General features: G+C 34.8%; 1 non-coding gene across 1 annotated transcript; it reads right to left on the reverse strand.

Annotated features, from left to right (window-relative positions):
• Positions 1-19,822: 19,822 nt before the first annotated feature.
• Positions 19,823-19,895, reverse strand: Trnav-aac (transfer RNA valine (anticodon AAC)). Its single transcript has one exon. It is a non-coding gene; the product is annotated as a tRNA-Val (tRNA).
• Positions 19,896-27,920: the final 8,025 nt, after the last annotated feature.

Below are 27,920 nucleotides of genomic sequence, written 5' to 3' on the forward strand. Positions count from 1 at the left end.
GAAGCAATTCAGGCCATTTTCGACTGCCTGTAACTTCGTTGTGGATAAAACTAGAAGGCTGAATTTTCATTAGCTATGCAGGCATTGTAAAGACACGGTATATTTAAAATTTCATTCAATTTGAACCAGTAGTTTAAGAATTATAACGGGTCAAAGTTACTTAATTTTGTCACTCACTGACTCACTGACTCACTGACTCACTGACTGACTCACCGATCATCAAAATTCTAAGGCACTTCTAGCAGACCTAGAAGCTTCAAATTTGGAATATAAGTAGTGTTTGGTGTATGAATCAAGGAAAAACTAAAATATTTGGGGGCACGGTAGTGCGACCGCCAAGTCGAGTAAAATTTTTCAATTTCGGTCCAGTTTTCTAGATACATAACTGCTGTCTACAAAATACAAAAAGAAATGAGATTTGGGGGCACGGTAGTGCAACCGCCAAGTCGAGTAACATTTTTCGATTTCGGTCCAGTTTTCTAGATACATAACTGCTGTCTACAAAATACAAAAAGAAATGAGATCCCATCAAAAACAATACTTGTCAAAAAAACCAAGTCTCTCAACTCAGTTGTTCTACGGTAAAAAGTTGTGAGATCCATGTAATACCAAGTCCAGGCCAGGAAATCTTTAACGTTTTACATAAATATATTGACTTGGCCATCGCATGAAAACACGTGTAAATTAAATTATTTAGTGCGATGGCCAAGTCAATAATTTATGTAAAACGTTAAAGATTTCCTGGCCTGGACTTGGTATTACATGGATCTCACAACTTTTTACCGTAGAACAACTGAGTTGAGAGACTTGGTTTTTTTGACAAGTATTGTTTTTGATGGGATTACATATTACATTATATATACCTACTTACCTACTCGTGTAGATACAGGTAGGTATGACTTCCCTTTCACAGGATTTATAGACGTCACAATAAATAATATGACCTAAGTACTTAAAACCACAATTATTCTTCGACACAAATAAGTAGGTACCACTTTAAAAAGATAGAAAATAGCCTGAATTTTAGTCAAAATTGCTGAAAGAAAAGAAGTTGGATCTTCTTTCAGCAATATCGACAAGTACTTATTCTACAAAATAATACCTAAAAGCAAGCAAAGAGCATCACAACAACAACGTTACATAATTGAATAGTCCCAAAGCTTTTAACTTGTACCCACTTGTAGCCATTTTAAGCCGCTCCGCCGGCGTAGTTTCATAACCTAGGATAATAAACTAAAAGCCTTTGCAATACCGCCACAAAGAAAGCTTATTACATTAAAATTTCTTTACGGGCTGGCAATAACGACACGTTATAATCTCTGCTCCTGTTGGAACGATTTTATGAATATTTCTCTTAATAGTGTGATTGCGAAGAAATTAAGAGATGATGCTCTGGAATCGACGATTATCAAGGTTTGGGAACTAGTGGTTTTGAATTGTTTTTGTAAGTCTTATGGTTAAAAAATTGTTTTCATATTCATGGCATTAACTATGTTCTTTTGCATCTTGTCTTGTATGTTTTATGGAAATTAACCCAAGGCTCTGCTAATAAATCAAAGGCATAAACTCTATAAAATATTTCAGGTATAAGTAACTCTCAAGTTACTGATTTTATTCTGAGATTCTTTCGACCTAAATGCCCTAAGCTCTATACAGTTGTAGAGTTCGAAAAGGCATCTTTTTTATTTTTGCAATAATTTCTGAGGGAACGTGAGTTCTACAATTTTAAAATTATACACTTCGTTTAAGAAAATTAAGAGATTCTTAAGAATAAAAAACATTTGAAACTCCATTCAAATCAAGGAGTATACTAAAGACCTTGTCCAAAGCGCATTTACCCGACTGCGTCCAAAAAGAAGGCAATGTTTTCAAACGCTCTCAAACCGCGATTCCTTTCGTATGCGTTTTCTTTGAGCGAAAACAAATTACTTTGGCATTGTAAATAAACTTTTTTCTCATCTAAAGTAACATTAAATTTGTCAAAGAGCCCGTGAAAACGTTCAGGTCCCTTTTGATGTCGACTGAAATGTTCTCAGCGTCCCTGAGTGTTAAATTGCCAGCCAAATCAAGATTCCCTTTAAAATGTTGATTATATCGTAGGAAATATTTTATGACCCAATAATTTGAACATAATTTCGTTTTACAAAATCAGGCTCGTTTATTAATATTAGGAAAAAGGTAAGGTGTACTCGAACTCCTAATTATGAGACACAGTAATTATTAGGATATAATTAGAGAACGCGTTAGTGTAAATTAGGTAAAGGTAGGTAATTTGTATCTATGAAGTTTATTGGTATTCGTGAGTCTGCTACAAAATTGTTATCTAATGGGTAATTTAAATCGTTAAGCAGTAATAAATTACAAAGGTTTATTTTCATAACTAATGAGATTTCTTGAACTCCTGCCTTCCTACATTCTTAACATTTTATAAACATTCATGATCCATGTTGGTTTGATCAATAAACATTATTATTTAAATACACGTATTACATATATTTCTCTCTAAATCTCAATAAAAATGGGCTCAATTCCGAATAAAAATCTCGCAATTAAACCATAATTAAGATTGAATGGTCAATCACTACCAAATTAAAATTCCTGAAAACAATTCCGCCATCGACAGACTTTCCAATAAACATATTACGCTCCACCACAGCATTGGATTATACGGAACCACGAAATATTAGGTCCCGTCTCTATGCATATTACTTATTGTGTACGTACGAGTACCGCAGACCGCAACGCTTTTACACAGTCTCCCTGTTGATGTATTACGTGAAGGTAAGGTTAGGTAAATTTCTGTAACACATGTGTTTGTAATCCCTAAAAATAAAATAAAACTACCAGGCATCTTATCCTCTTCAAGAAAGAATACTTTTTACCACATATTGCTAAACTTCAGTCTATATTATTATGAAATACCCATTAATCCAATTCAAACTCAAGCCGATGGGTTAAATCTATATTATTTTGTTAAAATATTTTTTTGAAATTTGTTTCTCATGGTGTTTTATAAAATAAAATAAAAATAAATCATAGTTGGGTGTTTTCTTATGATGACACATATCACGAGTAGTTGGAGTAAAAGTTATTTCTCGCTCAACTCTTACTGTTACTGGCTAAACAAAACATAATTCTATGCTACTGTTTATTTATTACTTTTTATTAGCTATATAATTGTCCAGTAGTTACAAAACCAGACCTTTCCTACTGTAATCGCCATGACAAGGTAGATACCAACCAGTTGCCATCACTAATGCACCCGTCAAAGCCGCGAAAACAATTCAATTTCCCAACATTTCAACTTTAAAAGCGTTCACCAACGCATTTTCAATGTCGAAACCTCTATTTTCCCTAAAATTTCCGACTTTTTCCCCCTTTTCACGAGCACAAGTAAGTTTGTCGATGTTTAAACGGCAACACTTAACGTTTATCAAAGCCTGGCCCATTCATAAGGCTGTAGGTGACGCTCTTTGATCTCAGCTTCAATATTTTTCCCTAATATTTTGGCAAGATTAAGGCGGGACTCGGTAAATACCCCCGTTTGATGTTCCTAAATATGATTTCGCGGGGTAAAAATTGTATGTTTTTATTGATCGAGTTACATTCCTAAAGGTAAGTAGTAAGGAGAATTTGACGGATTCCTTTGAAGCACCTGTCTAGGTAAATAAACTGTGTATCATAAAACCAATTTCCTTTTATTTTTAAATATCAATAAAATAAATAACTAGATGTCAGAAGAATTATTTTCATTTATAACTAGCTGACCCGGCGAACTTCGTACCGCCTTAGCGTAGAGATTTTCTTTATATTTTTTTCCGTAAAAACCTTGTACAGAGTATTAGAAAACTACAAAAAAAAATCAGCCAAATCGGTCAAGCCGTTTTCATGTTATGTCGTGACAACGGAAAACGGGTTTCATTTTTATATATATAGATAGATTAGGGACTGATTTTTCAATCGTCGTTTAAGTTTAACTTTTAACTGAAGAATAAGTTTGGCACATTGACAGTTTCAGCACAGATTTCAGTATGGAAAATATGTCAAAATGACAAGTTTATTCTTCAGATAAAAGTGACGATTGAAAAATTGGCCCTAAATGGATTATGATTGAAACATATTTTTACATCAAAGTAGACATGAAACTTGATAATTTTACTGTGAAACTATTTCATGCTTACTACTGTTACATCAAAAATAATAACTTCACTAATTAATCTCTAAACCAACCTTAATATACTAGACTAGACACATAGTTAATCAGTTAGTTCCCACTATTAACCGACAAATTAATATCTCTCAAAGATGTTTCATTAACCATGAAGACACAAAATGTGTCAATTTACTGTAAGATTCGATTAATACATACGAGTACGTTGCTTTGAAATCACGGGTTATTTTTATTAAGTTGGATAATAATCCAAGGGAATGAGTTTTGGCACCTTAAAAAAATCCTGGTCATCAATTTGTCTGTAGGCATACTAGATTTAATTGTACGTTGCCTATTTGATTTTTACACTAATTTCATCATGCACAAGCGACCTGATAAATTTTTCATAGTGAGCGACATAATTGAAATTCAATTTAAAATATTGATTGCAAGCACGATCAGATTAACATAGTGCGTCCTAGTGGTACAGTAGGATTTTATAAAGCAAACCTAAATTGATATCTATACTTCAAGGTACACTACCCAATCATCCTCGAATGATGATGGAATCAGATCATTTGATTTCTATTGGAGGAACACGACCCTCTCTATTTTACCAGAAGCAAATGGATAATTTGTTTAAACTAAATACTTATTTTGCAGCGCTGATCAGTGTGCTTGCCACGAGTTTATGTTAGGTGAGCTCACTAGCGACTGCTTGAAAAAATGACTTTAAATGTATAACAGACTAGCTGTGCCCACGACTTCGAACGCGTGAAAATAATTGGAATAATATTTCCCGTTTTTGCAATATTTTTATTTACTAATTGATCCCTATTGGTTGTAAGGGGATGTTATAATAGATAAATGGGCTATCCAACACGAAAATATTTTTTCAAATCGGATCAGTACTACCTGAGATTAGCGCGTTCAACCAAACAAACTCTTCAGCTTCGTAATAAAATGCGATCTGTTCTCTATCGTACAAAAAGCGAACCTACTGATCCTAATTGCATACGATTACAAACCTGATAAAGCAATTATTCATGGCAACAAAGTTTCAGCGCGCCAAATGTTGAATCTAATCAAAAATAAAACGGTCCAGATAAAATTTGTTCGCAAAAATCAACGGGATTGTTAACTCGCAAACTACGCTCGCGTTGGAACGAATGTTCGTTACGGGGAGTCGCTTTTCAACTAATAATTTTGCATCTGGCGCGGCGGTGTTGAACGCTCGGTTTTGTTGTCCGTTTTGAGTTGAGTTTCTCGTGTCGGAGAAATTATTTGTAACCCATTTAGGTTGAAATGTTAGAATATCACTGTTATAATTATTGAAGGAACAAACGGATTAAAATATGTTGCTATCTTCTGCTCGTGGTTTTACCCGTCTTGTAGGTACTTGTGGATTTTTCATGTCTATTTTTTTTTGTTTTTTCATACCAGAAGGATATAAAAAAGCATGTTTCTTGCTAAAATGATTTATTCCATACATAAACTTTGTCTCGTCATCTTCCAATATTATACATATTTCCAGTATTGTATTTAGCAATAAAAGTAAGTTACTTTTTCTTTTCTGTCTCACACACCTAAATTAGTTTAGGCTTAAAGATTTAAACAAACAATCTTTCACACTCAAAACTTATCATAATACCATGAACATACGAATATGTAAATACTTAAAACACAGCTCATTCTACTCACCCTTACAAAATTACCCTTTTTACCCCCACTAGAACTTAGGGCGGCGTAAGGGCGGCAATTACAACGCAGCGTTGCTTTGATCTTGCGGGTGCTTATCGCCTCGCTTCGTGTAGTGGATGGCCAGTACAAGTGTGTCCTTGAATAACTAGCTGTTTTCAAATCAGCTGTACCTATAATTAATATTCTAACCATATAATAATACTTTTCCATTTTCCATTTTGCCACTCTTCTCAATAGCAAAATCCGGTTCTTGGTAGAGTCACTGATATTGTTACCTACCAGATAAACTACCACTTTAGTTTTGAAAGTTTTCAAAAGTTTTCGGTAATCAGTAACTGTTACGATCTAACACTTATCAGTTACTGATTTACTAAGGCTGGGTTGCACCATATTACTTAAACTTTGACAATCGTCAAAAATCTGTCAAACTCCATACAAAAAGCACCGGTTATCGTTATAGTTACTGTTAAAGTTAGGTGGTGCAACCCAGCCTAAGACTTTTGAGAACTTTTCAGGTACCGTTGAAACTGGCCGTTAACTTCTTTGGCCTTGGAAATGACGAGAAGAAAATAAGGCTTCTTATTAGCCTTGAATTAAAAGATCACAACAAAGAATTAACTTTTGGATACCTACTAGGTACTTCTTCAAAGTTTGTTATTGAACATTTGAAATGCTTAAAATGTTCTCACCTAAACTATAATAATATCTTCTCTATGTAAACATTCGGAGCCTCTCTATACATAGACAGCTATTGTAAGAAATGATTGATTCACGACGCAGGACGGTTGTGGACACAGAGTAATTGAGTCTGCTTCATCAGGGGTTCATATTAATTAACTCTTGTTGGCCGATAGCTCAGAGTAAATTGAAGGCTCTATACTGTGCTAGACAAACTAATCGATCAAAGTATAACGTTGATCGTGTCATAATTAAAGTCACTAGTATAAGTTTTAAAGTAATTATGCAAAAATTTACAATAATATAAATAAAATGTGAATCATATCCGGCTTGAAGGACCAAATGAACTAAGAAAATGTGGACTTTCTTTCAAATTACTGTTATTTGACTGGAAATAAAGCTTCTCATGTAAAACTCTCAACATTCAAAGTTTAATAAAAGTTGAATTAATAACGCCACTTATGAAAAGTTTTGTGTAAGATCTTGCACAGCTTTGCAAAGCAGTCCACTTATTAAGTTAGACCATTCCATACCCCATTGTATATTAAAAACAGTCAGAGGGGTGACGTGTTCCCTCAAAGAGCCTCTCCGCAATGCTACGACGCTAAACAGTGCTACGACCGTAGTCTCGTAGGCTACGATATATCAAAGAGTATAGATGCGTATCTTTGAATACAGAGTATCTTTATGGCATCCTCCGGTATCCATATAAGCCACTTTTTCAACTGAATAGCCCCAGAAGTACAAAAGGAGAACTAATGCGCTACTAACTATCAATAGGGAGAGAATTTATCGTCGTACCATCCCCTCTTTACGAAGAAAATATTGGTCTTACGAAGTACCCAGACGTGGTTTGTGAATGCCGCCTTTTGTGGGTAGGGTGCGGTGTGGTGGGGTAGTAGGTTAAAGACGGTAGCGTTTACTTCATAGCTTGACGGAATGCAATTAGTTTTTACTTATTTTAGCATCGTGTTTCTAATATTCTTTTTCGAAAATTAATAGTTAGGGTTTTTGTACTTGAGGAATGAAATTGCTGTAGTATTTTTCTTCGTAAATGAAATAATTACGATCTGTTTTATGTTCTTGAAATGTTTTTAAACAATTGAGATAAGGGATTCAGACAAAAAATATGTTAGACTCTTTATTGTGATACAAAATGTATACAAAAAAAAAAAAGACCAAGAATTTTTTTTTTTGCGTAAAATATGAGGATTACCTAATTAAATGTTGATCTTATTTCTAGGAAGCGGTCTCTTTCAGGCAGCCCGTTGAAAGGACATTTACTGGAATAAAAAACAGGTAACTATTAAAAACGCTTGTACCCTCAAACTTACACCACTCTCCCGTGAAACTTTGTGAAGCATTGTAAACACGACTTCTCTTGCTATTAGCACAAAGAAGTGAATGATGACGAAAAAAACAACTCGCGTTGTTGTCAATCGGTCTATTTTGCAGGAACTCTGGAATGGCCGTGACGTCACGGATACGCTCGTATGCGATTTATGGGTAAAGGTTTGGAGCTGTTTGCCAAGTTTTTTGTGATATACAGGGTGTTTTTTGACGAAGAGCTCATGCGAGGTTAAAAAATGTTACAGAAAATTCAGAGGCGATTTTATATGGAACTCAAATTGCATCAAAGTTTATATTTTGTTCTAGCTAGGAATCAAAACGAATCATATGGAAACTAAAAAACTTGTTTAAGGTATATCTCTTACATCTCACTTGTATCAGCAAATACTGACTATAAACGAATCAAAGTAAGAATGTTAACATTTCGAAGCTAGGAGGACTGCCGGCACCATATGTATTTTTTTTTTCAAACTTTATCATTGCGCCAATTTCTCACCCTGTATGGAATAATATTCAAAGCGTATTGTTGGTAAGGCAATATTTTTGCAAAAGAAAAGTTTTATCAAGTTATGTGTTATTGTTAACTCTATTTCCATTATTAAATATTGTTGTTTATCAATACTTTAGATATACTACAGAATTATTATATTAACTTATGAATATACTCCTGTACCTACTTTATTATTTTCTAATTTTGAATACATATTACAGAATCCAAATACATTTATTCTCAATCTGAATCAGTGTTTGTGGATCAGTTATTGGCTATCAGGTGCAACGAAAATATTGGAAAAATTGATATTACAATCGGTAACTCGATTTGTAATCTGATACAATCGAATAATTCAATCACTCGTTCAATCCACCAATCGCTCGGTGCGATCATAGCAACACCACAGCATGATGTTATAGCCAAAATAAATTAAACAATCAACTAAATAAATGTAATATTTAATCAAAAACTTAAATTACCGTAACATAATCTGAAAATGCCTTATTTGGGTGACATACACGATACAAATGAAAGAAAATTAATAATTTAATTAGAACTAGCGGCCTTCCGCGACTTCGTACGCGTGGATCCCGTTTTACCTCCTTCATCTATCTTACGCGGTTTAGATTTTTTCATACAAATGTTTTTTCCCGCTAACTCCAGTTCCCGTGGGAATTTTGCAATATCCTGTTGTGTAACTAAGCTTTAAGTTTACTAAGATACCTGCATGCCAAATTTCAAGCGTCTAACTTAAGCGGTTTAGATTTTTTCATACAAATGTTTTATCCCGCTAACTCCCGTTTCCGAGGGAATTTTGCAATATCCTGTTGCAACTAAGCTTTCAGTTTACTAAGATACTTGCATGCCAAATTTCAAGCGTCTAACTTAAGCGGTTTAGATTTTTCATACAAAAGGATTTTCGCGGGAACGGGAATTATCCCGTTCCCGTCGGAATTCCTAAGTATACTATAACCTGCCCAGGAGTATGAAGAATAATTGTACCAAGTTTCGTTAAAATCCGTCGAGTAGTTTTTGTTTCTATAAGGAACATACAGACGGACAGACAGACAGACAGACAGACAAACATTTTACTGATTGCATTTTTGGCATCAGTATCGATCACTAATCATCCCCTGATAGTTATTTTGAAGATATATTTCATGTACAGAATTGACCTCTCTACAGATTTATTATAAGTATAGATTAAACTGCCAGTAAAACATATGGACTACTTTATTTATATCACAAGTGAAATCTTAATTATTATTACTGACGGGATTGCTACCATGTACCTTAATTTTGAGTTTCCGATATTTCGGCACTGTTGCAAGCACCATGTGAAATCTTATTTGATGAATAGAGATCAAAGCTATTTCACCCCTGAACGCATGGATCGCTTAGGCAAAGTAACGAATATAATATTACTAGTAACAGCTGAAATTGATTATGTATCTCTTCCATACACAAAGAGAGACTTTTAATAAGTAAAAACTGTCACGATCGCTTTTTTTCAGAGGTCAGCCAGCCCTAATAGTGCCAGTGCTAACATCATATTGGATGCAGAATTTTAAGCCTGTGGTCGTTGCACTAGTATTGCTTGCTGTTCTCGCCATTCTGTCCACGGTATGATGATCCCGCGTTGATTGTGTCCAAATAATTGGATTCCTCGTATATGACAAACATGCAAATACTGTACAACTGCGTAAACCCAAACATGTGCCTTAATCCGTTGTCATAAGATCGATCGGACGATTCTGGGTTTGCGCATACCTTCGTTATAAGTGGTCGTGATTAATACGGAACGAATTATGCGTGAAACGTGACGGTTTCGCGTTCTGAATTCCGATAATTCGAAACTCGAAAGACTCGGCTTAGTCAGTCTGGGATTGACGGCAAATATGAGTATGTTAACGAATTGATGCAATCAGAGGAAACGGAGTATTCCGATGTTACTATATTTTTCTGCATTTTGAGATAATTTAACGGACACAGGAAGTTTAAATTTTATCTGCCTAAAGAGTTTAAATGCTCTAAGAGTCAATTTAAGTTGTGTAAGTAAACTACTTTCATGATCACTAATAAGTACTTGAATTGTACTGTAACGACACTAGATTTACGTCATTCATAAATCGATAATAGCTGTCAGCGATATTTTATATTTCTATAGCTAATAATCTTTAAAAAAAATGCACTGAAGTTTGTATTGCACAAATTACTCATAGTCCCGTTAGCCCCTCGTGTTAAGCTAAATATGATTATGTTGATATTTTAGGGCTCTGGTCATGCTTATTTACTTTCGCAAATCAATACAGTAAATACAGTAAATGTTAGCCTAGTGGTTCTGAATGGAGGTGGCACTTAGCTATTTTCCATAATATTCTCAGGGCCGTAAACACTGTAAAAGCTAGCTTCAGTGTTCAGTAAGTCTATTACAGTTTTCCGGTCCATACTACAGTTTAATGAAATTTCAGTTCTCGCTGAAAAACTCGGTTAGCGGCAACTCACGCGGAAACGGATGGAGGAACGGTGTTCCGAGTAAACTTATTACGAGAGCACTTCCGGTGGAGGAGCTTAGGACTTTGATTGAAAAGGTTTTTAATAATTTTAGCTACCTACTTACTAATTATTAGAGAAGTAAAGTGATTATTGAACCTGAAAAAATCACGGAAAAAAGAGAGCTGATATTTATATTTTTGTGATTTTTTAAAAATAATCTTTTTTTTATATGGTAGAGGTATACACAAAATTGCATATTCGTTACCGGGTTAGCTTACCCCTCCTTTTAAAGCATAGTATGTCAATTATAAATATCGGAACAGCAGTGGTCATGACGCGCTCTCTACCGTCACGAAATTACAATACGCGAATAGCATTTTTATTTATTTACTAGCGGCCGCCCGCGACTTCGTACGCGTGGGTCCCGTTTTACCCCCTTCATCTATCTTACGCGGTTTAGATTTTTTCATACAAATATTTTTTCCCGCTAACTCCCGTTTCCGTGGGAATTCTGCAATATCCTGTTGTAACTAAGTTTTAAGTTTACTAAGGTACCTGCATGCCAAATTTCAAGCATCTAACTTAAGCGGTTTAGATTTTTCATACAAAAGGATTTTCCCGCTAATTCCCGTTCCCGTGGGAATTTCGAGAATTCCTTTCTTAGTGCACCTCTACGGTACCTAAGCTACGTCCCTTCCAAATTTAACCATTAAGGCTGCACACGCGACGGAAGCTTAAAAAAAGGGGTAACTTCTCTCGTTTTCCCAAAATTTCCCTTCACTACTCTGCTCCTAAGTATACTATAACCTGCCCAGGAGTATGAAGAATAATTGTACTAAGTTTCGTTAAAATCCGTCGTTTTGTTTCTATAAGGAACATAGATACAGACAGACAGACAAAAATTTCACTGATTGCATTTTTGGCATCAGTATCGATCACTAATCACCACCTGATAGTTATTTTGAAAATATATTTAATGTACAGAATTGACCTCTCTACAGATTTATAATAAGTATAGATTTGTTTGTGTTACCTTATTAATAACCATTGTAAAAGTTTGGTCTTTTACCAAATAAAACTATTTCTTACTTTCAAGAAGTTTATTGCTACGTGAAGACATGCTATATTTTGTAACGTGCAGCTTCAGCTTTACACCGCACCGTATGACCGCTGCTAATACTTCGTCAGTTTGAAAGGGGCGCTGTATTGCGAGTGACAGCATCATGCATATTCAGCCGCCCTGCCCTAGGGCGGGCTCGGAAAAACTGCAAAAACAGAATCCATGTTTGACGAGCAGTCCCGAAAATTTTTGGGTGAGTGGTGATTATTCTGGGTTACCATAAAAACAACATGAGTTGCTTTAATTAGATACGTTAATTCTGTTTTAAACTGTCATGGTCACTATCATAATTAACATAAGGTGTAATTTTTTGATAGGTTGTATTTGTGACTTGCTGACTGAACTATAGAATGAGCTAGCATAAAAATGACTTGGCTTTAAGGGATTCTTAATATTTTTTGATTTTGAGGCCAACTGGTGACCTAACATAATATAATAATAAATGAAGTGTTTCAAAAAGGGGCGCGTAACATAATTTAATTCTATTGGTTAAAATTCACGCGGGCGCAGACCCAGCAAGTAGCCTTATTATTAGTAACTTATATTCCTTATTTTTTGTAAAGAAAAAATAGTAAACTTTCCTCAATATATTTATAAATCGGCGTTCAAAAACTTTGTGCAAAATATATCCAACCCAAATCCATTTATGCTAATACTTTACTCGTATGAATTTACATTGGAATCATATTTGTGGCTATCCACTTTAAACAAAGCGTCAGATGAGGCTGAAATACTGGGCGCGCGTGGCAAACGCTAGGGCGGGCGGGACAAGCAAACTGGCGTACGGACTACTTTACGTTGCACTTGGATGCGCTCTGAATAGTAAAAATACAGTTTTACGTACTTCATACAATCATGAAATGCATGTAAGTATGCATTTGGGAGGATATTTTTGTATACACTTTATTTCTCTTGAGGTTAATACAAATAAGGTATGTAGGTATTACAGTACATTTTCTGTACGTAAAATCATAGTTCAAGGAAAGCTTGTTTACTGAATACTTAACCGTAATCATACTCTACTCACTTGTAAGTGCTAAAATTAGAAGACTTTTTGTATAAAACTGCAACGGATTTTTTCAGGCTTAAAATAAAAGCTTAATGTATTCACTCAGGCCTTAGTCCTGTAGCTACTACAGCCATTACAAGACATGCTAATTCAGCGGAAGAAAAAACCGGCAGCGAAACTAAAGTCTTCATAATTTATCGCCGCGAAATAACACTTGGACGCATTTCAAATCCCGACAAAGCGTTGCATAAAACTACAATACTGGGCGGGCGCCGCAAACTGGGCGGGCGGGCCGAGCGAACGGATATACGGAACGCTTTACGATTATTGCTTCCTCCGCGCCCTCCAGTGACACTAGTCGCACTGAATACCGCTTTTATTGTTTATTATTCTTTTAAATGGGTAATGCAGAGAGCTGAGAGCAAATATTCTCGTCGACTACTCGTGGAAAGCTTTGAGCATACTTTATGCTTAATAACGGATTTATTGTTATATTCTTTGCGGTTTTCTATTCAAAGTCGTAGTTAGTGATGATAGTTTGCCTTTTTAAATACTTAGCTAATGTGATATTAAATCAAACCGACATAACAAGTATCATTATCTTTCAAATAGAGAAGAACTCATTAGAGAGCCTTTTCAATACACGTCATGATGACATTATCTTTTTAGGGTAGACTGCACAATGGACAGAGTCGTAAAATTAAAAAATAAACATTATATTTTACCCATTTCTAAATATTCTTCTTTGTCTAGTAAATGTATCTTTATTTCAAACTAGCTTTCCGCCCGCGGCTTCGTACGCGTGGTTCCCGTTTTACCCCCTTAGGGGTGGAGTTTCGTAAAATCCTTTCTTAGCGGATGCCTACGTCATAACATCTACCTGCATGCCGAATTTCAGCGTGTTCCGTCCAGTGGTTTGAGCTGTGCGTTGATAGATCACTATGTCAGTCAGTCAGTCAGTCAGTCAGTCAGTCAGTCAGTCAGTCAGTCACCTTTGAGTTATTGTATATTTAGATACTAATAGACATTTTAATTCGCGTCATTAAAAACCATTTCATCTTTGCCATTTTCCAACTCTAAGCTCCAATCTCAGTGCACCTCAAGTTCCCAAACTATCGTTACGAAGCTAACGTGTCGCTGACAACACAATCATCTCTAAATTAGGTTCCAAACGCGCCCTCGTAATCACGAGTATGCCCTACAAACAAGTCAATCTTAAACCGGGTTTGCATAGATTAGCGCAACACTCGCTTTTAGAACACACTTTGGGGGTGGTGCAAGTGATAGGATATGGTGGAATTGACATTATCGCACCTAAAGCGAGCAACATACTATAATTTAAGTTTACCTACTTTTACCCCGACCTACATCTGTGTACATTATTTTTTACAATTAAGCATTTTATCGATTTTGCCTATACATTTTGACGTCGATAAAAGTTATCACCGCGCGCATCTTAGGCCTACTGGCTTTGTATAACGACTGGCGTTCTTTGACAGCACAGAACGCTTAGTAGATTATTCTTTTCTTGTGAACTTGTTGACTATAGGTAGGCTAAAATTCAAACAGTTATAAACACTAGGTTGATCAAAAAATATTTTTTTTTAAACTGGCGTTTTAGAGCTTTTAAGAGTACCAACATAATTGCTCGGCACAAAACATAACAACCTATTATCTAAAAAATTGCGCTAACGCTAACGCTTATCAATTAACGGCCAGCATACATCGTACTCCTTAGCCGTTATGCAGCGAGCGGCAATCTACATAATACGCAGACACACCGCTATAAAAATGGTAATGCAACTCTACACAGGCTTTGCTTTCAGTTTGGGTAATAGGTCGCACGAACATCGCTTCAGGTTCATAAAGTATGGTTTACGATGTTTCGTGGGTTTTTAATAAACGATAGGCAATGTATCCAGTTAAGATTATAGTCATTTCGTAAGTGCCAAAATACTGGTCAAAATTGAATACAGGACGTCCACTGCTTCATCGTCAAAATCAGTCACTCCTGTAGCTGGATGTCTAGTTGTCTACTGCTGAACAAAGACCTCCCCCAATGGTTTTTGATTGACTAGCTGGTTCAAAAAAATCATTTATCGCATTAGGTTTTAAGTACCTGTAAAGATAGTGATAATGTGTGTGGAAATAAATAAATAAATAAATGTATTTTTGCAAGTAGGTTTTTAAAAAGCACCTGTGCTCGTAGAGGCTTGCGTCTTTATAACTACTGTATGGAAGATCTCTATTCTCAGATTACAATCTATGCATATTATGATTTCTTATAAGGAATTTGTACCTGATATAATTTGACATAATTAATTACTTGTCACACGTTTGACCCTGTGTCCCTCGTTAAAATTCAAACGTCGTATCATCACTTAATCCGGTCGTTTGCGCACGTCTTTATACTAGGCTTAACCTCTCAACGGTGACGTCTTAATGAACAATGATGAATGTAAAGGTTCTCTACATTTTGTCAATGTTCAGTTCTGTGGTACTATGGTTATGGTTAATTGCATCATTTTAACATTGAAAAGGTTTTTGTGCCCAAATATTGTCATCATGGATATCATTAAATATCTCCCTTCCATTAAGTCTATAAATATAAAACTTTGGTTAAATCATGACTCAACTTGGTGCATAAACTCTATAATATGACTCACACTTCCTACGTCATTTAACGCTCACATCCTCCGAATGACTCATTCTACTTTGAAAGCTGTTAAAGTCTGCCACCACTGTTATCACATACCCCATGATAAGAAATAGGAACCCAGCTTACATCTAATGCGGTAACACTGACATGTTCCAAACAGCAATTTGATAGAGCCTGACAAGGGTGGGCAATTTTCCATTATTTATTGCTGTGTGGGAATTTACGGACATAACCTACGCCTTTATTAGCTGTTTTGGATGGACTACGCATTATATCATTTTGATACAGATACGGCTAAGAGAGTTATGGTGTGTTTTGTTTATGGGGCCATATTAGTACGGAACTATAACCATGATTCTGTTGACATGAATTTCGGTACAGAGCCTCTTTAAGCAGTTTTTATTAAATATTTTCTAATACTAATATTATTATTAATATATCTTTGAAACTGAAAATATATTGCTTCAAAGTTGGGAATAAGACGTATCTTATACCCGTTGATACTAAGTAGGTAATATGAATTATATTAATTGATAATTTAATCCATTTAAGTCGGTACAAAATTTACTTAAGAATTATACCTGATCCTCATACAAAGGCTCATGAAATTTTTCCGTGGGCTATATTCTTGATAACTACAGTTTGTGGTATCATAAGACTGCAGGTCATGTCCTATTATGGAAATCATAAGAGTTTGCAAGCTATTACAGCTAGATTAGGTATTGTTAACGCTATTTGTTCTGCTTAGGCTGGGTTGCACGATCTTATTTCATCTGTCAAACTCCATAAAAAACACCGATTATATCTTCAAAGTTACCGTTAAAGTTAGGTAGTGCAACTCCGCTTTACTGCATCATCTGCTTTAACATTGATTTACAGAATGTGCAAGCTCCAAATTTATTCTTAAAATAGTCTACACAAAACACAACACTCTATCGACACACAACAGAAGTTCGTTGCCAATTCATTAGGCAGGGGCAAAACAGACCGCGGTGATTAATGAGCCTTAATGCGAGGAAACCTGCTGATAGCGGGCTTTTGATTTTTTACAGTATTGATGGATGTACAGCTTTGTCCGCAAATGACAGAATGACGTAGATGAAAAATAAACTGAGGTCAAAAAACAAAATTTTAGACAATATCGGGTGGTTGAAAATTCAACTCTTGCAATTTAAAAGCTTATGGAATATACCGGGTGGAAACGATATGAGTGATCTCACTCGATTATTTCTAAACTCTACAATAAGATATCGAAAAACTGGTTACGGATCCTGAAAGTGCTTCACAAGCTCTTTCAAACGGTGTCAACGAACTTTTAGTAGTTAGGTATTTATAACGAAATTTTAGTGTTTCAGTGTTTTCTAGAGTACCTGCAAGATGTCTGTTAGCCTTTGGAAGAGCATAATCGGACTCAAAGACATAGGAGGTCTATCAGCGATCAATAGTTAGAAGTTAGGAGCATGATGTTATTTATAATAGTTTAAGGCGCGTATTTTGGGCAGAACTTTGATAATTTTTGAGTGAATGGTTTGAATTTTTGGTTACTTCTACGAGTACATATCCAATTGATTGCGAAAAGTCATTTCATGATAGTACTTGCTTTAAATATCGTTCATAAATAAAACAATCAGTATTTCAATTCAGATAAAATAATTAATGTATCTATCTAGGAACAATGCTGTAAATGATTGGTTCATAATATCATTACAACTGATGATTTCTGTTGAAATCCAAAATACTGAAATTTGTTTGAATTCTTGCTTAAAAGGGGAAACATTGGCCAATGAGCCGGCTTGCACAAATAAATTAAATTAATATCCCCACTTAGCAATAACGACGATTTATATTGTTTACGAAAATTTAATACGAGCCCTCTGATTTCCGTTAAATTATTTAATGTTTTTGTAATTAGCAGCTATTATGATTGGCAATTAATACAATTGTATTTGTTTAACAACCGGCTGGGATTTAACCCTTTTCTTGGCATCGTAACACGGGTGATACATCATAATTTAAAAAATCCTGAGGGCAGCGAAAGCATTAGAAATAATTTATTATATACATAACACGTTCCTGATATATCATAGAATGAGATAAAAAAAACTATTCACACAAAAATACATTTGGCTGTCAGTTATTGTCAAAATTGGATAACCTAAGCATGTTGGCTTCAAACGCGTGGTAAGTTTATTTGTTTATTGGCGATATCACAAAATATTTGTGTTATTTTCTGTATGTAATTTACAGAAGAAGGATTACTCTGAGTTTTTCGTTTGGTTTGGATGGTGTGTATTGCTACTTGCCGATTTTATAACCGTCCATGTGCCTGTGTATCATATATGTTACATTGCCAAGTGCTTCGTGATGTATTTTTAAATCATAATTTAAGAAAAATGCGTATTTTTAAAATATATTAGTGTTACATTAGTAGGAAATACACTAATTAGAGTGGACAAGCTTGAGGAGTGCAATTAGTTCATAAAAATCTATTAAACTCCATCCACCCTACCTTCTGATGCCCTCAAGTATGACAATATTGGCCTATTTTCGCTTCTCGTGGAAAATATAAAACTAGAAAAATGGGCAGATTAAATATAAAATGCACAAAATATAATCAACTTTTATGTGTGGTAAAAAGTTATTCGATTTTATGACTTTTATCATTATTAGTATGTATAAAAAGCAAGAGTCTGAGTAATTATTATTTGCTATAATTGGATTTGGCATATTCTTTTCACTCTGAGTTTCTGTTTTGATAAGGAAGTTTAAAAAATACCTATTTAAATTATTTATGTATGTTTTTATTCATTCAAAATTATTTTTTGAATATTTTAGCTTTTTAATTTTCTATTACCCTAATCTTGGCAGTGTATCATATATGATACACCTGGTTTCTGAAAAACTGAAAACAATATATTTTTTTAAACATTTTTATTGGTCTATTAGGATCATACTTAACTCATAAATATCAAAAAATTTAAAATCGTAGTGAATTTTTGGTCATGCCAAGATAAGGGTTAATTTTAATTTTTGTGTCATTGGTTATGGTAGAAAAGCGAATTTGCTTTCACAAAATCTTTGTTCGTTTCAGCTAAATGACGTCCACTGCTGGACAAAAGCCTCCTAAGGTCTTCCAAAAAGATGGGTAATGCGCTGCACAAAATCGGATTTCGAAAGATTTAAGCCATGTATTCATTAGGCAACATTTGTTGATAAACACTGTTTATAAACTGTTCATAAACAATGTTTCATAATGTTTCATCATCTCTGTAAACAGTTTATAAACAGTCCATAAACATGGGTGATGAAACATTGTTTATGATACATGTTGCCGTGCTCCCCGCTTTGAGTGGAGAGCAAGTATGGACGGCCAAGTTTCAGAAACCTGTGTTTATGGTAAACTTGTTTCACACTAGTCATAAACAGAAACAGATGTTGCCTAATGAATACATGGATTTAGTTTCAATGATACGCAATAATTTCTCTGTGATCTAGTGGCTAGAGACTTGGACTCATTCAATCCTGATTTCTTGGGTTCCAGTTGCAAATGGGTCACATACTTAATTGAGTTATTTAGTGTATAATAATATTTTTTAACAAAATCTTTTCATTTGGTTTTAAATTCATCTTTAAAGTTTTATAAGTCATCAATCAGTTCACTTTATGAAGAGGTAGAGTGTATTTTTTGAACTCTGTTTGCGTGTAATTCACTTGCAAAGAGCACTAAACGCTGTTTTTATGACTTTATCGCACGATCAGGTCGTTAAAGTGAAGTTTAACAAGATTGTGAAGCGTAAAAATATTATCGAGGCTTGTTTTGACCTCAACAAGAAAGGTTTTATAACTTTAGTTTGTAGTAGATTCTTTCATGAGTTTTAATAATTTTTAGTTTGACAGTAATAAAAGAAAATGCCGAAAATACAACTCTATACATATTATAATAATTATTTTAATAAGCCACGACGTTCAATTTATTTGTAGTTATTGATAAAGATAGCAATTTAGATTAGGTACAAAATTTTTATCTCAACGTTAAAAAAATTGATAAAATAATAATACAATGATAGCTAAACGTTATTATTCTTAAACTATACTGTTAGGTACTCCTACTTCTATTACATTATACCCTAAAAGGAAAGAAACGATAAAAGTAATAAAATATAATATGTTTCCGCCCGGGATCGAACCGGGGGCCTTCTGCGTGTTAGGCAGATGTGATAACCGCTACACCACGGAAACTTGAGTTACAGTTCTTAAATAAGTACCGCAGTCAATCAAGTATTTAAAAATAATGCCGACTTTGGCACTTACCCAACTTAATTTTTAAGATCATCTTCCTAGAGCTTATAATGAGCAAAATCTGTAATTGTTTGCTGTGGTCATTCATTTTATTTTCAAAAATATATAGGTAAATTAGTATGTGTGGGTACTTACATTTAATTAACAAAACTCCCATTCTTGGAACTACATTTTTTATTTTCCCAACCGCTTCAACTTCACAAAATTTCCTTTTTCAATCTGGAATACTTATGTTCCCATCTTCGTTCCCATGGCGACAAAACAAAGGTCTTTTTATTGGTGCTCCACTTGATTAACTTTGAAATAAAATCCCGAATTTATTGCGTACACGCCTTTATTAAGATTTAGGGGTCCGTCTGAGCCGGTATTATTGTTGTTTACGGGACTGTCTTGGAGATTAAAAATAGTTACCTAGTAAAAGGTGTGATTGATTTCAATAATAAGATATTATAAGGTAAGTATAATTTTTTTATTGTGTATCTTGAGAAGAATTTTAATTTTATAGTGGACCAAAGTTACAAAATCGAACATCTAGTTAAAGAATATTACAACTCAAAATATTTCTTTTTACAAGAACAGCTAGCAGTTCACGTAGAACAAATCTCTTAAATTCGATTAAGGGCCGATTTTTCAATCGTCAGATAACTTTTAACTGAAGAATAAACTTGTCATTTTGACATAATTTTCCATACTGAAACTGTCAATGTGCCAAACTTATTCTTCAGTTAAAAGTTATCCAACGATTGAAAAATCAGCCCTTAGACGCAGATTCCTAAAATTGCAATGTTTCTGCTTTGTATAAATTTTTTGAGTTGTGCTATTCTTTATCAGTGTGCGATTATGTCCCTTTCAAACTTTTGTAAAGGTGAGTGTAGACTAGAGCATTTAATTGTAACAGAACAACGAGCCGCTCGACGCTCTATAAATGTTCTAGTGTATCACCCTTTCACGAACCAAACGTCGTACATTTTGTCTGTATGCACCATTCGTAAGAACATTACATTACATAGAATTGATCGAAAAATTGCTCTAGTCTATAATCCTTTAGATAAACAAAATTCTCCTTTTCAAATTTTTTTTACAGTTCTTCTTTACTTAAGTGTTACTGATCAGTTTTATATTACACCTTGCTTAAACTTAAAAACTAAAGACATTATCATAGATAATAAGGCCCATTATCGCCCCACAACACCTATTTTGTCAAAGATAGCCGTGTAAACAAACTAGAGGTGTCAATTTATCGCGGCTAACGAAGGCAGCGCAGGGTAAACTCGTTAGACCGGCGCAAACAGGGCTTTCAGAGTATTTGTTACTTTGTGATGATACGTCAAGTGTTATTATAGTCTTTGTGTTATTATATTTTCGTTGTTTTTCGGTTCCTTTGTTCTGTAAAAAAAGTAACTAGGAAGGATATAATAGAATAGACCAACGATGTCAGTGTATGATTGCCAATAATTATTCTAACTTCGCCGCCGCTGGACTATTATCGTAAAACCACTCTAACACAAGCATATAGAATTTAACTAGATATATTAGTCGCTCACGTTTGGATTTATAATTATCAGGTAAGTACGTCATGATCGTTGTTCCAAGATTAAGATTCTTCATGTGACCAACTAAAAAGGTCACGGTTTTAAAAAAACATTTGCCTGTTTCACACTTTTTATTTTTCGTAATAAACCATCCAGTTCACATTATTTTGCATTTCAGTAGTGAGCAATCACGAAAGAATCTTTATTGTCTTTTTACGATTTCTAATATAAAACTCTCGTATTTTATACGATTGCCAATAGTAATTCAATGAAATTCATATTTCAAAGTGCGATCTACAATGCTGTTCCAACAATGCAAGTGTTATGATACTCTCGAAAAGCAACGAAAAATGCTTAGAAACTATCCCATACTTATTAAAGCAATGAACTAAGTAACATTAGGCATGAAATTAAAATACTTAGGCTGAGTTGCACCACCTAACTTTGACCGTAACTATGACGATAACCGGTGTCTTTTGTATGGAGTTTGACATATTTTTGACATTTGTCAAAGTTAAAGTAAGATGGTGCAACCCTGCCTTAAATAAGTGATGTGGTTGGTTTGTCAATCCATGACTAAATCTGTTTCAAAGACACAGGTATTTTTATTTATCCAGAGATATCATTTGAGAAGTAAGTGAAGGAGTCTGGAGATCGCATGAAATATGTCTCAATAGACTGGAAACTGAAAACAAATACTAAATCAAAAGCTTTCGTTTCAGAGCTTTAGCTTTTTCAGTAGGTAGTATTAAGTCATCAAATCTTGATTTTCAAAAATACAAGAAACAGCCTTTTGACCGTCCATCATCTTCTAAAGCTTACGTTTCTGGGTTTTATCTTAGTAGCCTTTAGACCACAAATCTTGATTTTCAGGACCTTCATAAAACACACATTTTAAAACCTATAAAAAAGCCTTTGGCCGTTCATCTTCTGAACTTTTTCCGTTATCACTCTCGATTAAGAGTTCCTTTCAAAGATTTTATAAGTTTTCATAGTTGGCTCGTTTTTATTGCACGCTATTGGTGCGAAGTGTTACAAAGAGCTTTTGGAGTAACAGTATAATTGTAAGGCTTAGCGTGAATACGCAGTGCATTGTTCGATAAAGTATACTTGAAAAGCGAGCATTTTCTTATTGGAAGTGAACAGTTTTACGTGAAATACAGTTTCAATCTTGCACAAGACGCGACTTTATAAAAGTTTTGTGATTTTGATTTCTAAGTGGGAATTTTTAAAAATACAAAAATACCCGGCAATAAAACGTTAAATGGAACGGTTCCGCAAACAGTTAATAACTATACATATTTGTATGAAAATAAAAGCATAATAATTTTTATAGTTTTTTTTATTTCTTCGAGTTATGGATGAAATGGATACTTATCGTACCTTTATCTAACTTACAGTTAAATTCACACAATCTGGATACGAAACAACGACTCAATAAATTAACAAAGCCCCAATCAACCCTTCGACCCAATCCGACGGTCCAATTTCGTTATCACCTTATCTTTGGCCACCCAATCACTTCATTATTGACACAGGCTCCAGTTCTAGACCAATCAATTGGAGCACTGGACCAAATTCTTAACAGGACCCTCGACCATTTAGCCTGACCCGTGCGTGTCTTGGCTTTGGTTCCATTTGAGCCTGCTTTGGGTTAAAAGAGGGGGGTGTGGGAGGTCTAAGAGAGGTGGTGGGTGGTCAATCACTCCGTAATTGGCTGCAGCAGGGGCAAGAGACCCGTGAAATGACGGCTGCCCTCTGACAAGGGTCTACATGCTTCAGGGCTTTCGATTTAGCTTAACACTCTTCGCTTGCACCAATTATTTGGTGTTTACTATACTTTGATCGTATTGAGATTAGATGGTGAATAAAAAGTAAAACAAAACTTTTTTTATCTGTTATTTTTCAAAAAGTGTAGTTTTATCAATATGCAGTAGTGTGTGCTTAAAATAGCTTTCAACTTAAGAACAATGAATGTTTGAAGTTAATAAACTGTATGAACTAACACACCAGTTCTTGGCCTGGGGGGGACTAAATAGCGGATTTAATATGTAGCTGAATTAATCTTATTTCAGAACATCAACTAACAAACTGTCTTCTTTCTGACAAAAGTACTCGTAATTTTGAAATATCTCTATCAAATGAAAGCGTCCTTAATTGGACTTCGTCTACTTTTTTGGGCAATAAAAGTATTTTTTACATAACTATTGCTAGTTTTAGGCATAATACACAGACTAGTGCTGTACTCCAACAATTTTTAACCCGGACCCCTCGCACACTCGAGTTAATATTGAATACGAACTTCACGCCTATTAACACAGATGCACGCCGTGTCGCCTCTCACCCTGTTATATGAAAACAAGCCAGACCTTCGATTCTCCATCCAATTACAAATCATATCTCCTAAAGTTAAGGTTCATTTTTGCACAAACAAACAGATCAAGATGAGTAAGTCAGCGTATATGGTTATGCCGAGAACAGTCTGTTACCACGTTCAGGGTAGGTGTTCCTGTAATCATATAACAAGGATGACTGAATGCTGTCTGCCTTGACAGTATATAGTGTGAAGGGTTTATGTTTCCAAAATAAAATAATAAATATTTACGAGGCAAACAAGAACATTTCTGTGTACAATTTAGTGTACTTCTTATGACTAACTGTGTGTGCTGAGATTGATTAATAATTCACCTTATCCCTGATACTACAGTTGATGTTTTTAAGCAGAATAGTCATTTTCTCTCTTTCTCTCTGTTACATTATTCTAAAGTAGTTCTCATTTTTATGTAAATATAACATATCTAAAGAGAGAAAGAGAGAAAGAGATAATAATTAAATAAAAATCATTTATTGTTTCCGACAGTCAACATTTAAAAGTTACAATTAAAATTAAAACTATAAATACAGGAAACAAAAGGCCATGAGGTTCAGCTCAAGCTACCTCTAGCTAGAGCAAGTCTCGGGCTGCGCTGTTTTTCTACCTTGCCCAACTGGGATAGGATACTTTTTATACCAAATAGAGATTTATTTAATTTTACTTGAATTACGATGGAGATTAACTTGATGTGAAAAATAGATTGATAAACTTAATTCAAAATTACAACGTAAATTAATGTGTACTTCATTGTTTAACATCTTATAACAAAATTTTATTATAATTTTGAAAGTAGGAAACAAAAATTATAATTTCACAACATTGCCTATGAAAGAGAACGTTTTTCGGGTTCAATTGAAAGAACAATAAAACCTGTACGTGTCCCATTACGTCCGTTTCTTCGCCGCATAAATTACAAAAGAAATTTTCTTTTTGACTTTGTCTCTCCCTTTCGGAGTTCCGTGAGAGCATTCACTGAACGGGACTCTATTTTATCGAAGTAACACACAGAACAACGTCTGATAGAAATCAAGTTAAAAAAACTAGTTAAACTAAAATAGTTCAAAAAGTTTTCCTATCAAAATCAAGTTTGTAACTCATTCACCTAAAAACTACTAAATAGATGTTGATGAAACTTTACGGTACTTATTATTGTTTATATGTAGGTATATCAAAATGAAGTAAAGGCTATAATTTATAACGATCTGTGACATACAGACGCGGGCGGAAGCTGCGGGCAAAAACTATGTTTTTTTTTTTTTTTTTTTTTATGTGATAGGAGGCAAACGAGCAGACAGATCACCTGATGGTAAGCAATTGCCGTCGCCCATGTACACCCAAATGTACCAAATGTACCAAATGGTTGGTAAAGTACCAACAACTGACGTGTGTTGGTACTTAGTAGACTGTGAAAAATTGAGTCATTTGTTCTTGAAAATAGAAAGCTTGCTTGTGCAATGTTAAAATTATTTAAGGTACGAAACCCTTCGCTGTTTCTTGTATCGCACTTAACTGCATTTTTATTAAGTTGCCCAACAAAAGACAGTCTCTACCTGCGGAAAATCTTCATGAAAAGGTCGTAAAAGATAAAGGTTTTCAACGTGTATTTGATTCACTTGAAAAGATGGAAAATCGAAATACCTTATAAATAAATACATTATTGTAAAAAGGTGTAATGATTCATTGTGTAAACTAACAGTCAGGCGGCCGTTATCTAAAGTTTTTTCATATTTGTCAAAGCAAAATATGGTTTGAATCACCATCACCATTTCACAGTGGTTTCACTGCTGAACATAGACCTCTCACAATGATTTCCAAATTGGCCAGTTGTAGCGGTCTGCATACAGTGGCGTCTTCCTGCAACATTTATGATTGTCTGTCCTTGGGACGTCCACATTTTAATATATATAAAATTTATTATTACAATCTACATGTACATAAAAGCGAAAGGGCACTGATTGACTAACTCACTCATCACGAAATCTCAGAAACTACAAGTGCTAGGAGTCTCAAATTTTGCATGGGGTTTTTTTTAGAACGCAGGTGCTCACAATGACGGGATTTTGCAAAATGCTATCCACACGTATGAAGTCGCGGGCGGCCGCTAGTTTACCATAAAACAGAGCTAAACTTGCAATCAATCCCTATTTATCCACAAATCAACCAATTTGCTTCATTTATCCCAAACACCGAGCTACGCACCGTCTGGGTGTACCAATCGCCAGACTGGGTGTCTACTGCAAATGAAGTTACCCCTGCCCTGTCTGTTTGGGAATCAATTAGTAAACATATTAGACTGTAATAGTGGGGCCCTCTCGCGTGCTCATTGTTAAGAGCTATGTAGCTCTAGTATCAGCTAAGCTCCCTGGAATGGGGACGTAGGAGCTAATCAATCAAATCAAATCAAATCAAAAATAATAATCAAATAATAATCTGTATTAGTTCGTGAGGAATGCGAAGGTAGATAAGGTTATGTGATTATTCGCACGAGTAATTGTTTTGTTTTTATAGGTATCATCCTACTACTATCCTATTAATATTATAAATGCGAAAGTTTGTATGGATGTCTGGATGTCTAGATGTCAACATGTTTGTTACTCTTTCACGCAAAAACTACTGAACGGATTTTGATGAAACTTTGCAGTATTATAGTTTATAACCTGGAATAACATATAGGCTATAATTTATGACGATCTGTGACAAACGAAATTTTTACCTTGAAACCGCGGGCAAAAGCTAGTAATAATAAAGCGACTCTATTGAGTCTTAGAGATGAGAATTTCCATTTTGAAGGATGACCAGTTTCTGTGACGTTCGAAAATTAAGGCTGATTTGCACCATCTTATTTTAACCGTAACATTAACCGGTGCTTTTTGTATGGAGTTTGACAGATTTTTGACATTTGTTACAGTCAAAGTTGGGTGGTGCAACTTAGCCTAAGTTTGGTTGAGTAGGTATACTTACACGGTACATAATTAATTACACATCAGCATAACTCTATACATATAATATTTCCGAGAAGTGAGCTGCTCCTAGAACTCTTCATTTTCCTAAGATTTTATTCAGCACACTTAATTTAAAAACTGTTAGTGTTTGCCAGCCGGGAGGCACTCAATAAGGCTGTCCAAACATGCCGTAATAGAAAACATCTTCCGACAATGTTGTCCGTCACGGAATGGAAAACTTTAAATATTGTTTCCTAGAAGGAAATTGAAAGAGGTAAATAAGAGTTAGGGTTAGTTGTTTCATATCGGTGTGACAGTGTCGGCCGTTTGGTGTAGTGGTTCGAATCGGACTACTATTCCGGAGGTTGCGGGTTCGATTCCTGCACAGTACAAACATTTGTGTGCATGAACATATTTGTTTGTATTGGACTGGGTGTTTTCTATGTATAATATGTATGTATTTACAAAAAAAAAGTATTTAAGTATGTTTATATCCGTTGTCTAGTACCCATAGTAGGTACAAGCTTTGCTTAGTTTGGGGCTAGCGGCGCAGTGTAAAAAAATGTCCAAGGATATTTATATATGAGATTATTTTGAAAATTTGTTTTAAGATTACAACCAAACTATACAGGTTGGTAAGATAAAAAGGGCATAACCACCAATAAGGTCAAGTGAATATTGAGCATAGGCCTTATTCTTACTCTATCTATAGGTAGTATAGGGATGGAAGAAGAGCAATTTAAAATTAAAGACTCACGTCACTGAATGCGCAATTAAATAGGAATTGAGTTTATTCTACGAGAAGGGACTCTATCTTGACTTTTCCGATGAAAACCTCAGCTTTCTTTAAAACAATTAAACGTTTTAAAACTGATATTTTGCATCTTGGAAGGCAGTAGTTAACTACAGCTTTCAGTAATATCTTACATTTATTCCAATCCAAAAAACCGGTTCGTACCAGTTTAAACCGCGCCGCGCCGGATTATACTGGATCCGGGCAGCCGCGTGCATGCGCTGTCATGTTATTTAGCTAATTTCAAGCTAATGGTTCATTAAGGGCGCAATTTACGAGCTCTTGCGCCGCACTGTGTCCGCCGGGTTATTTATCGGCATTGTC

The sequence above is a fragment of the Ostrinia nubilalis genome, chromosome 1, assembly GCF_963855985.1.
Source record: "Ostrinia nubilalis chromosome 1, ilOstNubi1.1, whole genome shotgun sequence".
Classification (NCBI taxonomy): domain Eukaryota; kingdom Metazoa; phylum Arthropoda; class Insecta; order Lepidoptera; family Crambidae; genus Ostrinia; species Ostrinia nubilalis.